This window comes from Chlamydotis macqueenii, chromosome 1 (genome assembly GCF_036417535.1).
Source record: "Chlamydotis macqueenii isolate bChlMac1 chromosome 1, bChlMac1.mat, whole genome shotgun sequence".
Taxonomy (NCBI): domain Eukaryota; kingdom Metazoa; phylum Chordata; class Aves; order Otidiformes; family Otididae; genus Chlamydotis; species Chlamydotis macqueenii.
In genome coordinates this window covers 188,729,202-188,743,743 of record NC_141556.1, presented here as the reverse complement: position 1 = coordinate 188,743,743, position 14,542 = coordinate 188,729,202, and the positions used below count along the sequence as shown (strand labels likewise).

At 42.7% G+C, this 14,542-nt stretch overlaps 1 protein-coding gene across 1 annotated transcript in view; it reads right to left on the bottom strand.

The window, feature by feature from the left end:
* Window positions 1-13,748, bottom strand: part of TRPC4 (transient receptor potential cation channel subfamily C member 4) — a 159,279-nt gene extending 145,531 nt beyond the window's left edge. The window contains exon 1 of the mRNA XM_086771942.1: window positions 13,267-13,748. The gene's annotated coding sequence lies outside the window, so the exon portion shown is untranslated. The remainder of the gene's footprint in view (window positions 1-13,266) is intronic.
* Window positions 13,749-14,542: the final 794 nt, after the last annotated feature.

Genomic DNA, 14,542 nt, shown 5'->3' with positions numbered 1-14,542 from the left:
GGTTATCTAGAGAAGTCAAAGGGATTAACTGGCTTTGTCCCCTCCGGTTCCTCTACACTCAGTCACTCTGTGCAGCTACTTCACAGGCTCAAGCAAAAAAGGGGTTGCTTGTTCAGTGTTTTGCAGACAGGTCAGTACAGAGATGATCAAGATGTTTAAGGCAAGAAGCTGGAATATTGGTTATGTGTTTCTTGTTTATGTCAACAAAGGTGATTTGTCAAATATTTCAAGTAGTTACTGTTCTGAATCAATCAGCAAGCACCAAGTCTGAATCTGCTTCCTTCTATTTTAAAAGCATTACCTCTCATCCTATCACAACAGGCCCTGCTGAAGAGTCTCTCCCCTTCTTTCCTATAGGCCCCCTTTAGGTGCTGGAAGGCCACTATAAAGAGAGCCTTCTCCTCTCCAGGCTGAACAACCCCAACTCTCTCAGCCTGTCCTCATAAGAGAGGTGCTCCAGCCCTCTTATCATCTTCGTGGCCCTCCTCTGGACTAGCTCCAACTGGTCCATGTCATTCTTATGTTGGGGGCTCCAGAACTGGACACAGTACTCCAGGTGGGGTCTCACCAGGGCAGAGTAGAGGGGGAGAATCATCTCCCTTGACCTCCTGGCCAGGCTTCTCTTGATGCAGCCCAGGATGCGGTTGGCCTTCTGGGCTGCAAGCACACATTTTTGGGTCATGTTGAGCTTCTCATCCACCAGCACTCCCAAGTCCTTCTCCTCAGGGCTGCTCTCAATCCATTCTCTGCCCAGCCTGTATTTGTGCCTGGGATTGCCCCGACCCATGTGCAGGACCTTGTACTTGGCCTTGTTGAATTTAATGAGATTTGCATTGGTCCACCTCTCCAGCCTGCCAAGGTTCCTCTGGATGGCATCCCTTCCCTCCAGCGTGTCGACCGCACCACACAGCTTGGTGTCCTCAGCAAACTTGCTGAGGGTGCACTCTATCCCACTGTCCATGTCGCCAACAAAAATGTTAAACAGGACCGGTCCCAATACTGACTAAAATGTTATTGTTAGACTTACATGAATGTGAGTAACAGATTGCTGTGTTTTTAAATGGATGAGTTATTATTTCTACATAAAAGTGTACCAAAAAAAATCCTTCTTGATAATAAACAAATGAAAGATACTGGCTCAGTCCTAGTCAAGCTGCTACCAGACATCGGAAAAAAATTCCTTAGTAGGAGTTGTGTCTGTTAGCACAGTGTCAGGGCTGTCAGCTCCATGCCCAGAAGTTGCTGGCTGTTAAGAAGCCTCCACCTCTTGGGAGTCTCTAAACTCATGAGGAAAGGAACTGCCTCTGGACAGCTACAAATTTTCCATGTCCTGGTAGGTTGCCGTTGCGGTTAAATTCACAGCTCTTATTTGCTCAGGGTAGCAAGGAAGCCATACTTGGCCAAGAACTGGCCTCAAACACCTAGCATTTAAATCATATAAGCAAGTGCAGAGAGAGGTAAATATTTCCAGCAAAGGAGATACAGATAATTCTGTGTGTACGCACACAAGACAGACACTTTAATGGGCTGTATTCCTGACCTCTGAATAGCTCTTCTCTTCCACTCAACGGAGAAAAAAATTAACTGTTAATATGTCTTGGTAAAAGGAGCGCACACAGTGCACATAAATATCTCTATATACGTAAAATACACGTGTCCTTCTGTTATGTATATAGATATAGATATGTGTGTTATATTTACATACACACAAAAATATAAATATCTATAAGCATACTTTGGCACAGAATATAATTTGGGCATCCATAAATCTGTAAATCTGTCCTGGTTTCAGCTGGGATGGAGCTAATTTTCTTCTCAGTAGCTGCTGTGTTTTGGATTTAGTATGGGATATGGTCTGTGAAGAATGCTGATGATACACTGATGTTGTTAGTTGTTGCTAAAGACACCAAGAACTTTTTTCAGCTTCTCAGGTTTCACTAATGTGCAGGTGTAGGAAGCTGGGAGGGGTATAGCCAGTACAGTTGACCCAGACTGACCAAAGAAAATATTCCATACTATAGATATCATGCTCAGTATATAAGTGGGGGCTGGCTGGTGGGTAGCCCTCTCACTCCTTTGCTTGTTACTCAGGACCATTTTTTGGTTTCATTTCCATGATTGCTGCTTGGGATGGGCTGTATGGGTCATTGGTTCATTGGGTGGTGAGAAACTGCATCATTTTAAAAATATATTTTATCCCTATATTTTGTTATTATTATAATCTTTCTTTGCTATCCTAGTAAACTGTCTTCATCTCAATTAACGAGTTTTCCTTTCTTCCTGATTCTCACCCCTATCCTGCTGAGGAGGGGGAGGGTGAGTGAGCAGCTGTGTGGTACTCGATTGCTGACTGGGGTTAAAGCACAACAAAATATTTCAGATTATGGATACAGACACTACTATTTTCTTCAAAACTATTAAAATATAAACAGAATCATTTACCTTTCCTATAAAACTTGGTAGTGGAATGCCCACTCTGGAAATTAGCTCTATTGCAATGTTTTGAGCCATTACTCTGAAGATGCCACAAGACATTCAGCAAAGTTGAAGAAACAGAACAAAAATTTTTATGATTCCCGCATAACACAACACCTGGTTTCATAGTTGACATAAATAGAGAAAACATTAAAACAAAACTGTGTTACTTTATGTTAAATGAAATATATGTGATCCACTAGGAGTATGAATAACAGCTTGAACATATTGAATATGTAATACTACACTAGAGTTCTGCTTATAACAGAGACTTCCAAGATTAATTTTTTTGCTTTGATATGCTCTAGTCTTGAAATGGCAATCAGTTTTCTGACAATTCTGTAAAAAACTGTTCCAAATGGTTCCTTGATGAAACTATTAAAAAAGAGGTTTGGTTTAAAACTTGTATGTGTCATTGCCTATTTAATTTTCATTCTGAAAGTCAATTTCCCAGCAACAGAAAGATGCATAAATTCTTATAATCAGATGTAGTGAGATTTTAGTCCTTGTCAACTACAGCAGTATACTGAAAGCAAAGATTCACTGCTTCCCTCCATGAAAAGCTTCCATATACGAGCCTGTGAACTGCAACAGAAGAAAACATTTAGAGAATGGAGAAAACGATTGAGAGCCATCCTAGCATTACACAGGACAGATGTGAGCTGCAACCACGGCAATGATGGCAAATAGATTAATGTTTTAGGCCTACATATTTTTCTAAAATACTCAACAGTAGCAAGATTTTGAACTAGATTCTCCACAACTTATAATTGCATTGACTGCATTGGAGTGGAGAATGAGACACAATATATTTTTCATAAACTGCTAAATTATTGAGTAGAAACAAGAAGCTGCCAGAGCATTATAATTCTCTTAGAATCAAGGGGGCAAATTTTCAAAATTACAACTTCCATCTGAACCAATGCATGTATAATTGATGAGAAGGCACAATTGTTTCATTTTGTATTTTGTAAAATTTCACATTAGGGTGCTAGAATTTCAAATTACTTTGACCATTGCCACGATTTTAAATTCACCTCTGATCTTCATATTTCTCTGAGCCCAAAGAGCATACATAGTTACAATCTAGAACAAATGAGTACTCAAATACATCAAAAAGCAGGCAGCTTGTGGGATTTTAGGAAGCTTTATGATATGCAAAAGCTGCTGAAAGTGTTTTTGAATATGGCATCTTTGGCTATAAAATGGGCTTGTTAAATGACAGCTACTTATATAATAAAAGCATGTAATAAAAGGAGTTTTCTCAGACAGCTATGATAAAGGAATGGAAAAAAAATAAAATACTGAGTTGCATCTCTATGAAATAAAGTAACACTTAAAAAGGAAAATGAAAACATACGTAGTAGAAACATCTTTAATGTAATTCTACCACATGTGAAATTGCTGAAGCGACTGGATTCTTTATAAGAATTTGTGTAGTATTGATATTTTTCTTTGTTATCATATATAAAATTTTCATCTGAACTTTCAAATTATATTCCTTAAACCTTGATTCAGATAAATGTCTTATACTGAGGAACAAAATTAAGTGAATCCTTAATGAAAAGCACCCTCTGAAGCACTGCTTTCAGTAGAACACCAAGACATCTTTATATTTAAATACTTTCTTGAATCAAGGTTAAATTACAAAACACAGGTAGCATCTTATTTCTTCAAAATGAATTCCACCATGTGCTGACTATAAACCTTTGCTATTATGAGCTCTTGATTGCTTTAGGCAATTTTTATTGTAGCCTTTGTTTTTAAGCAAAGAGTTTAAGGACAGAGTGTTAAAATAACAGTAAACGAGCAATTAGGCAAGAAAACACTAATGGAATAAGATGACTAAACTGTCATTTTGCCCCAATATACTTGTCTACCAAACCATTATGTCTCCAGAAAGAAATCAAGCCTTGAAAAACGTCTGTTATCTAACTGTCAATGGGAATATCATGGAGAACATGAGCTTGAGCTGACCTATTTGAATGTGCTAGTGTCTCTCAAAAGAGATATGGTCTTCATTGTCTTTCACTTATAAGACTGCTTTGAAATGAAAATGCCTACTGTTTCGTTAATTTTTGTTTTGAAATGTCAACGTATTTCTCTCCTCCTTGAAGTCCCACTCATGCCCTTGCTACCTTGCCCAAAGTCAGCAAAACCTTGCTTTTAAGAGAAACCTGGTTGTGTATTATTCACTGAGGAGAATTATCAATCAGCAATGATTCTTCCTCAAAATAAGGACCCTGACATGTGGACTTTGGGTAGTGCACGATACACAGTGCTAAGTTGCTCATTTCTTGAGTTTTACTAGGTGAACTACCTGAAGAACTACAGAAGCTTTAAGGACTGACCAGCTAATAAGTTCCTTGCACGTGTCTCATCAGATAGACCTGCAGACCCACACAGAGGTACTACTGGCCTAACCCTCTCCTCATGGTTGAGTGGTTGGCTCCTCCCCACAGATAGGCAGTTCCTAACACTCAGGCCAGATTAAATCCTCTTCAGTGCCACCAAGAGCCCACCGACAATTTCTGGACTTAACATATTGAGCAAGTGAGTGGGAAATTCAACATCAATAATGAGTAAGGGCAAATGTACAAGAGCACATCAGTAAGAAGACATGGCTAAAATAGAGTGGTGCTTCACTGAAAGTGCTAAGCAAAGAAATTATTCGTTATGAGAGTACTATCCCTGTAAAAAAATACAATGACAAGAATGAACTGAAGGCGTATGTCCAGATCATATCTTATGCACTGGATTTTTTTCAATTATAAAGGTTTAAAAAGCTAGGTCTTGTCTGCAGTTAACCCAAAGGAATTCTTCAGATGGAAGAAAGTTCCCACCTGGCCTAAAGCCAGCGGAGCCAGTAGCAAAATGAGATTGTTTTCTAGGAAGTGAGTGAAGAGGGAGCACTCTGGGGATGAGTGAGAAATCCTTCTATTATCCTAACCCATCCCTACAAAATCCAGTGTGTGCTGTCAGTTAGTTCAGTAAATCAGTGCAGCTCTGAGGCTAGACTAGTGCCCGACCACTGAAATGCAAGCCAGTTCACCAAGCATCTCCTGCTTCCCTCACCTGTGAACAAAGTCACACTCAAAAGAGAGGAGATTCAAACCCTTGCTCAGTCTGCTCACTTTAAGTATTGTGGAAGAAGCAAATCCTCAATTAAAAAAATAAATAAAAAAAAAGAAGAGAAAAAAAGAGTTATGTGGAAGTTTAATTCTATGTAAAGATACTGCAGCAATAAATGTAATCGTCTCAAATCATGTCAGTATTTGGAACAACTGGCCTCAGTGCATAAAAAATATATTCAAAGTTAATATTACTAAGTTAAACAATCATAAACAAAATATTTTTATGTTAGTGGGCAGACCAAAATATTTTGGAACTGCTCTGTGCTAAGCCTGATGCCTTTTACAAGAAAATACAAGGACTTAGTACAAATATGTACCTATGCTACCAATTTGCAACATGTGATCTCTGTGCCACAGGTGCCTCGTTCCTCATTAGTTTTAAAAAATTAGTATAGTATATTCTTCATATTAGAGTTGAGAAGCCTTATTAATCATCATGTGGTACAATGAAGTACTTTGATTTAAAACATTTGAAAAATACAGGCAAGATTTTGGAATCCAAAACACTGACATCCAAGGTTGGTTTATCATCCCAGTCTTCCTTCATGACAAATGGGAAGAAATGCACCCCCTGTGAAGGGCAATTAGTTTCCTTCAGGATAGGTCACATGAATCACCCTAAGAAGTTACCAGGTTCCTTCTAAAAGCTATAAAGACTAGCTTTGACTCACAGGTCTGACGCTAAGATGTCTAGGTGAATTCAAAGACAAGCAGTTACTGCCTTTTGAACGACAGTTTTGTAGCTAAGAGGCTCGGGGCAAATTAGACAACGGTTCTGTAGGCAACTTGGTTTTGCTTTTATATGCGACCAAAATTCCTTCTGTAGGGTTTCTGCTAGATAGTCAAAGCCACCACAGGGAAAGCGTATGTTTTTGAAACTGATGGTGTTGCAGGTACAAATGTACTATACAACACATCAAATTTGAAAAATAAACTCACCAAATTCGAAAAACAAACTCACTATGCCAACAAAACAAGTTCAAGAGATTGACTCCAGCTCTAATCGCTTTAAGTGATTACCATCAAAAATGAAAGGCAAACATCTCTCCCAATCTAAAACAAAATGTTGTCAGTACAAACAAAACACAAATGGGATATTTTAATTATTTTCCAGTGGAAGATAGGCAGGATGCATGTAGCAGTCAGTGCTGAAGCATAGCAGAAGGATTTATTTTGAAGTGTTTTGATAACAACAAACATTTCTACATGAACAGAGATTCACCAACTATGATATCACTGAAAGATAATTTCTGTTGTAATTATGTATTCAGCAGACTAAGGTATATTGTGGAGATGGCAATGTTGAGAGCATTTGAAGAGAATCTGTGTTTGCTTTCCCTTGCTCCGCAGATGCAGCATGTTCTCTCCAGAAGAGAGACATCTTGCACTCACGGGAGGTGGGATGTGAGCACCCAGAACTGTGTGTTCTTTTACAAGGGTCCGGTTGACACTCGCATTTCCCTTGGCACAGCGACAAGCTGTATTTCAGCTACCCAATCCAAGCACAATCTCTTAAAAATTCTGGTAACAAGAGGACATTTGAATTAACTCAGCCATCTAGTTACTGGTACGATATCTGCAACAACAACAACCAGCAACAATAAATACCTGTAGAGACTGATTTCTCCCACTCTGTGCCAGATACATGAATTAGACGGACCAGTATATGTTTCTGTATCTCTCCAGTGACTATATGAGGAACATAGATGATTGGTTTACAAGTGGCAATCAAATTTGTGATGGCTAGGTGAAACAAATCTGACCTTTGCTGCAAAAATCCCTTTTTAGAGCTTTTCAAGACTTGTCAGCAAAAAATGTTTTTGACATAAATTACTATATACAAATGTACTGGGGGTAATTTTAAATCAGACACAATATCACTCTATATCTTTGGCTACAATCCTCTTGTTCATTCCTCTACTCAAAAAGTAAATTGGCCCGTCCTGTTTTTATAACAGAAATGACAGTAGTAAATCAATGCATGAAATAAAATATTTATTGGCAAATGCAAACTAAATTTAAAGTATATCAATTTTCAGAAGAAAAAAAAATCAAATGCAGAAGACAATGGGATTTTCACTGGGAGTAAATTTGGTACTCTCTTCTTAGTCCAGTACTCTCAGGTCTGACACCAAACTGCTAATCTGCTAAAGACATCCGTATGCTAGGGAACACCAGTTTCCATCTTCATAATAGAATCCTTTAGTATTCTTCCCCTGATTTAGGGCAACACAGAAGGAACACAGGAAAAAGGGTGTCCATTAATCTAATGAACACAAAACTGCATTGATTTTCCTAGGACTGCAAACTTCCTGCGATGTGAGCAGGTACTTTGATTTAGTGATGGTTCAAGTGAGACATTTCAATTTACAGTTGATTCAATGTGGAGTCTACTGCAGAAAGGTCCTTAGTGGCAGAATGCCCATATCTCATAAGGACTGGAAAAGCTCTCAGGGCAGGCTAACTTCTCACCATATATTTTGGGCTAGATACGGAATTGTATTAATGCTCCTCTCATGCTTTGTGACCTGGGTTAATAATCATCTCCAGTACTTGGCCTTTACTGAGAAAATTGTTGGTTCTTTGGCAGCTGCTGCCTCTCTCTGATGGCTGTAGAATCATAGAACAGTTTGAGTTGGAAGGGACCTTCAAAGGTCATCTAGTCCAACCACCCTGCAAGGAGCAGGGACATCTTCAATCAGACCAGGTTGCTCAGAGCCCCATCCAACCTGGCCTTGAATGTTTCCAGGGACGGGGCATCAACCACCTCTTTGGGCAACCTGTTCCAGCGTTCCACCACCCTCACCATAAAAAATTTCTTCCTTACATCTAGTCTAAATCTACTTCCTTCTATTCTAAAACCCTAAACCCCTTGTCCTATCGCAACAGGCCACACATGAGAACCTGTCACTTGAGCTGAAATGTGACTAATGTTTTAGGTAGTTATTGACAGTTTGCATAAGACTATATGTTTTGAAGAATTCTGTGTAAGGAAACTGGACTGCAAAGGTGGCAGCTGGCAAACTCCCAGAAGCGTACACCCAACAGGCAGTTGTACGTTCATGCTATTTATGGATTGTTTCAAAGTTAGCACAGTAGCTTCGTGCATATGCATGTGTACGGACATATTTTTTTAAAAAACGTGCATTTTGGCCTGATTATAGCAACCACTTGTCCTGGATCTCACTGCTGACCTCTGTGCTTATTTAACGTTTACGCTGTACTACCACAGCCTACTCTGCACAGCTGGGATTCAGCTAACCTAGCTTAAGAAGGAGGGTTTCTTGTCTCAGGCCTTGCTGCATAGTTAGCAAACAAGAGACAGGCACCTCTGGAGGATGTTTGTTCTGCTATAAAGGAGATGACAAAATATAGAGGATGGTTCACTCTCTCCTTTTGCCTTTCTCTTTCCAGGAAAGGAAGTGGGACACTATAGGTTCACCTCAGTAGCTGACAATTAGATATTTCATGTCAGTTCAGGTGATCAGATGTAGCCACAGAAAGCTGGCCTGTGTGCTACAAGATCTATAGGAGACTGGTGTCCTCCTAGAGTGGCAGCTGGCAGTCAGGGAAGATACCTTAAGCCAACTTGCATGACTAGCTGATACGAGGACATGAGGACCCTAGTATCTGTTTTTTTCCAGTCTGGTCTTAGGTGTGAATGCAGATGTTACAAGCTTTACAATTCTCTGAGCCAAGGAAGGACAAATTTTTGGTCCTTAAAACTGGTATCAGAAGAAGGCATTAAGAAAGGAAAATAAGAACTTGTGGGTCAGGCAAATACGAATGGAAAACCAGCGCGCACTGAGCTAGGACTGGAAGATCTCAGGGGCACCACTGCAGGGTTTGGCCACTCACTGCCCATGCACCAGTGGGCATGGGTGGGATGGGGGCCTATGCCCTCTGTGGAAAGACTGCTTGGTCCTCAGAAGCTTTCCATGATACGTGGAAAGTATCTCCAGAATAACCCTGTAACCTCTGTCTCAGGAAAGACCAGTGAAACAAGTATTTCCCCACCCACTGTTCTCCACTCTACCCATGGCATAATATACCAGATAATATTATTATCAGAACATCCAAATGGTTCATCTGACATGAACAGCTATGTGAGAAGCTTTTCAGATGAGTGCCTGGAACACGGGCTCAATCACCAAGCAATTGCAGAAACTGTCACAGACTTCAGAGGTTAGATTTGACTTGTTCATACTTTTAGACATACGTAAAATTCACTCAAATTTTAGGAAGTTTTCCTGTCCCACTTCAGCCCACATTTGCTGAAAAACAGCTTAACTGTCAAAAAAAAAAAGGTAATTTTTATCTAAGGTTCTTTTCAGTTTTTGTCTCACACCAGTCGCTATCTAAACTAGAAATAAGTGGATGTAAAAAAGTGGAAGAAGTACTTTGAGAATTCAAACCAAAACAGACATTTGAAAGGAGAAAACAAAAATCCCTCAACTCTAAGAAAAACCTGCTATAATAAATAATTTTCATTTATTTGCTACTTTTGTCTGTGTGGCACACTAAAACCCTTTAATTTCTTTAAAAACTCCACTGTGCAAAGCAATTATGTCTTATTTCCAGGTGTTCCTCTTTTAACAGTTTCAAATTCCATTTGACTGAGAGCTAACACACCCATGAAGGACATCTGCATGGATATCTGTTAGAAAAAGATTTAATTTGCTCAGTCTTCCTCTGTGTTGGCTGTATAAAGCTATAATAATTAATATGTATTTAGTCAGGTGAAACTGTTTTGCAGCAACAAATCACAGGGGACATGAGGATCCTGGCGCTGTTGTTGCTGGTGTTATACCAACACTATGGTACTCTACTCAAAGTAGTGTAAGCGTAGTAAAGTAAGGGCAAGTCCATTGTATCGTCCTCATTGGATTCGAGGCTTCGAAAATAAGACAGTTTCTGGAATTATGTTTGTTGTCAAAAAACATGGTGATGGAAGATTGCTTTATACACAAAGTTTACCTTCAATGTGTTTTCAGTAATTTAGAATATTATATTTGATAAAGTAACTAGAATGTAACCCAACACAACTTAAACCTGAACAGAAAAGGTAACAGTAAATCTGACATTTGTAAAGCCATTGGGTGTAATTGAATAGAAGAATGCTTCTTCTATCCTTGTCTGCTTTTTCTTGAAATGGGTTAGAACTGAGTCTTTTCTTCCTGTTTCTATGTTGCCTTTCTGTAAGACAAGTCATGGTGACTTAGTCATCATTTTCAAAAGGAATTCACTCCCTTTTAGCACTGATTACCAGAATCACCAGAGGCAGGCAGAGATGCTACACAGAATTTCCCCTGCTGATTTTGCCACCTCACTCCAGTGAATCATGTCGCAGAAAAAGCTGACAGATTAAACAGTGTACTGGCATGGAGACAGGTCTCAGGTGCTGGGAGGAGCAGTCATGCTTATTTTCACTTGTCATTTATGTGAGGCAATATACACACACATTCAAAGGTGAAAGCTGATCCCTTAACAGTTTTCTCTACGTGCGTCCTCCAACATACACTTGGTGGGCTCTCCACAATGGAGTAGAGCAAATCCACTTTCACCAAGAGTGGAGCCACATTGCTCGGGACCCAATATTTTCAGCAGGCATACTCAAAAAGATAAGCAAAATCATACCAGATCTGTAGTGACCCTAAATGACTTAAATTTCAACTAGCAATATTTGGCTACAAATAAGATGAGATAAGAAGAAATGGAATTTCTTTCTGGAGCTATTTTAAGGGCAATGATTACTATATATAGACTCAGAATAAGTGGCTGAAGCTGAATTTAAAAAACAGACATATTTTTTGTTTTGCTGTTTCCAAATACAGTCTCATCTGTTACAAAGTCTGAACAACAGAAGAAAAAGATGAGAAATTATAGCAAAGAACCCCATGCTTCTGCAAGCAAAGCCAAGGTTTTTCAGTACAGAAGGCAACACAAAAGGAAAACCAAACTGTGCCATGAGAGTTTCGGCTGGTTCGATATTAAAGGACACAGACTATTTCTGAGTCTTGCCTGAAGAAGGGGTGTAAACTCAGGTCTTCTGTCAGTCACGAATTTCTGGTATGCTAAGACAGTTCTAAAGCAGTCTCACTCTGGTGCTTCACTTCTCTGACTGTACATAAAACTCTCGTTTATGTGAATGAGGTTGAATTACAGAAAAATCTCTACATTTGAATAGATAACCTTGCTAAGGTTTCCAGGTCTGGGCTTTGGAGAAAGTAATGTAAACACTGAACTGTGTGCTATGTCACTGCAGTACAATGAAATTTGAAATTTCAAGTAGATTGGATTTAAAGGTGCTCTAGTTTAGTGTGCAGGACCTACAATAAGCTATTTCTCATGTTGTATGTACTGTATTCCATAGAAAATCTACATCTGTACTGATTCTTATAAAATAAAGTATTTCCTTCTCAGATGAAAACAACGTATAATCTCTGTTTTAACATTTTTTTGATTCATTTTATGAGGAGTACACATTCTCTGGAAGAAAAGCACAGACTGGAAAGTGTTTTTATTTACTTCCACCTAAAAGGTGTTTTAGCGTTGGAAGAGTCATCTCACTTTACAAGGCATCCTTAGAGAAACAGAAATTTTGGTTGCCATGCTAACAGGAAATCACTCAATTGAGTCCAGTAAAACAAAAGTGCATAAACGACATTTTCTGGTAAAACCAGGCGAATATTATATTAACAAGGCTGCAGGTTTTGCCAATTGCAGTGAATTTCACAGTTCTGCCCCTTTGTAGAGTGTGATATTCTGTCAGCATTTAAGCCTCCAACACATCAGCCGCTTAGTTCCAACAGGACTACGGCTTCCGTCCGACCTCCACGACCGTCCAGATCTCACAAGTGTCAACACAAGGCAGGGATGAATCCCACCAGCTGCTTCATGTACTCTATAAGCCATCTTCCCGGCAGGACCCGGCAAGGCCAGGCTGGATGGGGCTTTGAGGGACCTCGTCCAGTGGAAGGTGTCCCTGCCCAGGGCAGTGGGGTTGGACTAGATGATCTTTAAGGTCCCTTCCAAAAGGGAAACCAGTCCATTATTCTAAGATCCGTCCCAAGAGGGTCCCTGCGGACAGCATCGACGGGCAGTGAGGTCCCCTCGGGGTATGGGTGACAGGGAGGGACACCCCGCCAGCACCCCGTGCCGAAAGCCGGCAGCCTCTGTACGCGACACAAAAACTCGCGCCGGTGTGGCACTGCCGGGGGCCGGGGTGCCGTCAGCCCCGTCCGGGCCACCGGGAGCCGCGGGGACCGGGACGGCGCGGCCAGGCCCCCAGCCGCCGCCGCCGCCCTCGCTGCTGCCCGAAACAGACGCGGAGCCTCCTCCGCCGCCGTGCCCCGGGGAGCGGCCCCCGGGCTCTGCTGTCCTGCAGGTGTCAGACCGAGGGATGCCGCTTCCCACGGCAGCGCCCGCGAGGGGAATAAAGCCCCGCGTTTATTACGTACAAGGGAAAGAAAGGGACCTTAATGCTCCTCAGTGACCAAGGAGGTGCACGATGTCGCTTTATACTTGTGTCGGCGCAAAAGTTACCGCAGACCGTTCTCGGGACTTTTTTTTTTTTTTTTTTTTTTTTTTCCGTAGAGGGACAAGAAGATAATCAAAGATGCGGAAAGAGAATATATCAAAGTTGAGTAGAACTTACTTGGTTCAGGTGCACGCGTTGACTGCCGGCATCTTCCTGCAACAGTTTTAACAGGTCACATTTTCCCTTGAAAGCAGTACCCTTTTCAATCCCTTTTGTAAATTAAATTCCTTTAAAAGGTGTCACTGGCTCTCGCCCGTCTCAGCCACTTTTCCCCATTTTTACTTTATTTTCGTCATGTTTGCCACAGGTGCAGACACGCTGGGATACACCCCTCACACGAGTTAGCGGGTGCCCATCACCTCCGGCCGGGGGGACCGCGCCTGCCGCCGGGCTCCGGTGCAACAGATGAGAAGCAGATTCTTCCCCGTCTGCTCAGTGCGGCGTCTCCCCGTTCCCCCGGGGAGCCTCATGCTGGCTGTGAAAAGCAACGGCTCCTTCCGATGCGACGCTTCCCTCCGGTGCGCAGGCTGCGCAGCACGGGCGGGCACGAAAGACGCCGAAATACAGGCAAAAAGAGCGCAGAGGGGCAAGCGCAGGGATTTTCCCTCCTCGCCGACGCGCTCTCTCCTCGGCTGGCGGCAAGGTTGGCCTCAGCCGGGGGTCCCCCCTACTCAACGCCCCGCCGCCCCCTGCCACCCCCGCCGGCCCCGGCCCCCCTCGCCCGGCTCCCCCTGCGCGCGGCGGCGGCCCCGGCGCTGCCCGACGGCGCCCCCCAGCGGGCGCGCCTCGCACCGCGTCTCCGCGCCGGCTTGCGCTCGACTACGCGCAGCGCCTCGGCCCCGGCCCGCTCTGCTCCCTTTACGGCTGGTTCAGCCTTCACCCAAATGTGTCCCCGGGGAGAGGAGGGAGGAGCGAGGAGGCACCCACCGGGAGCTGGAGCCGAGAACCGCGCGGGACCGCTCCGAGGCAAATACACCGGTGGGCGCCGGAGAAAGTTTGCTGCTGCATCTCGGAAAGACTTAAACCGCCCCGCGCAACGGCAGTAGCGAGGGGGATCTGCGAGGCCGCCTCCGTGGGGGCCTCTCCGGGTGCGCTGCGAGCCCGGGGGCCGGGCGGGTCCCGGGTGCCGTCCAGCGGGGCAGGGCCCTGCCCTGGCGCTGCCCCAGCCTCGCCCGGTGCAGCCGGGTCAGGCCGGGCTGGACGCTGCTAACGGGAGGCTGTGTGGGACCGAGCCGCAGCCAGGACTTGGAGGAGCAGAGGGAATGAGGCTGGACATCATTTCCTCACTTTACTTTTCCTTTCCCTAAAAAAATTAGGACACGAGCCTAGGAGTGGTGAGAAAAAGGCGCAACGTGCAGAGAGAGAGATGCACGACCGGTCTTTTCCTTTTTCT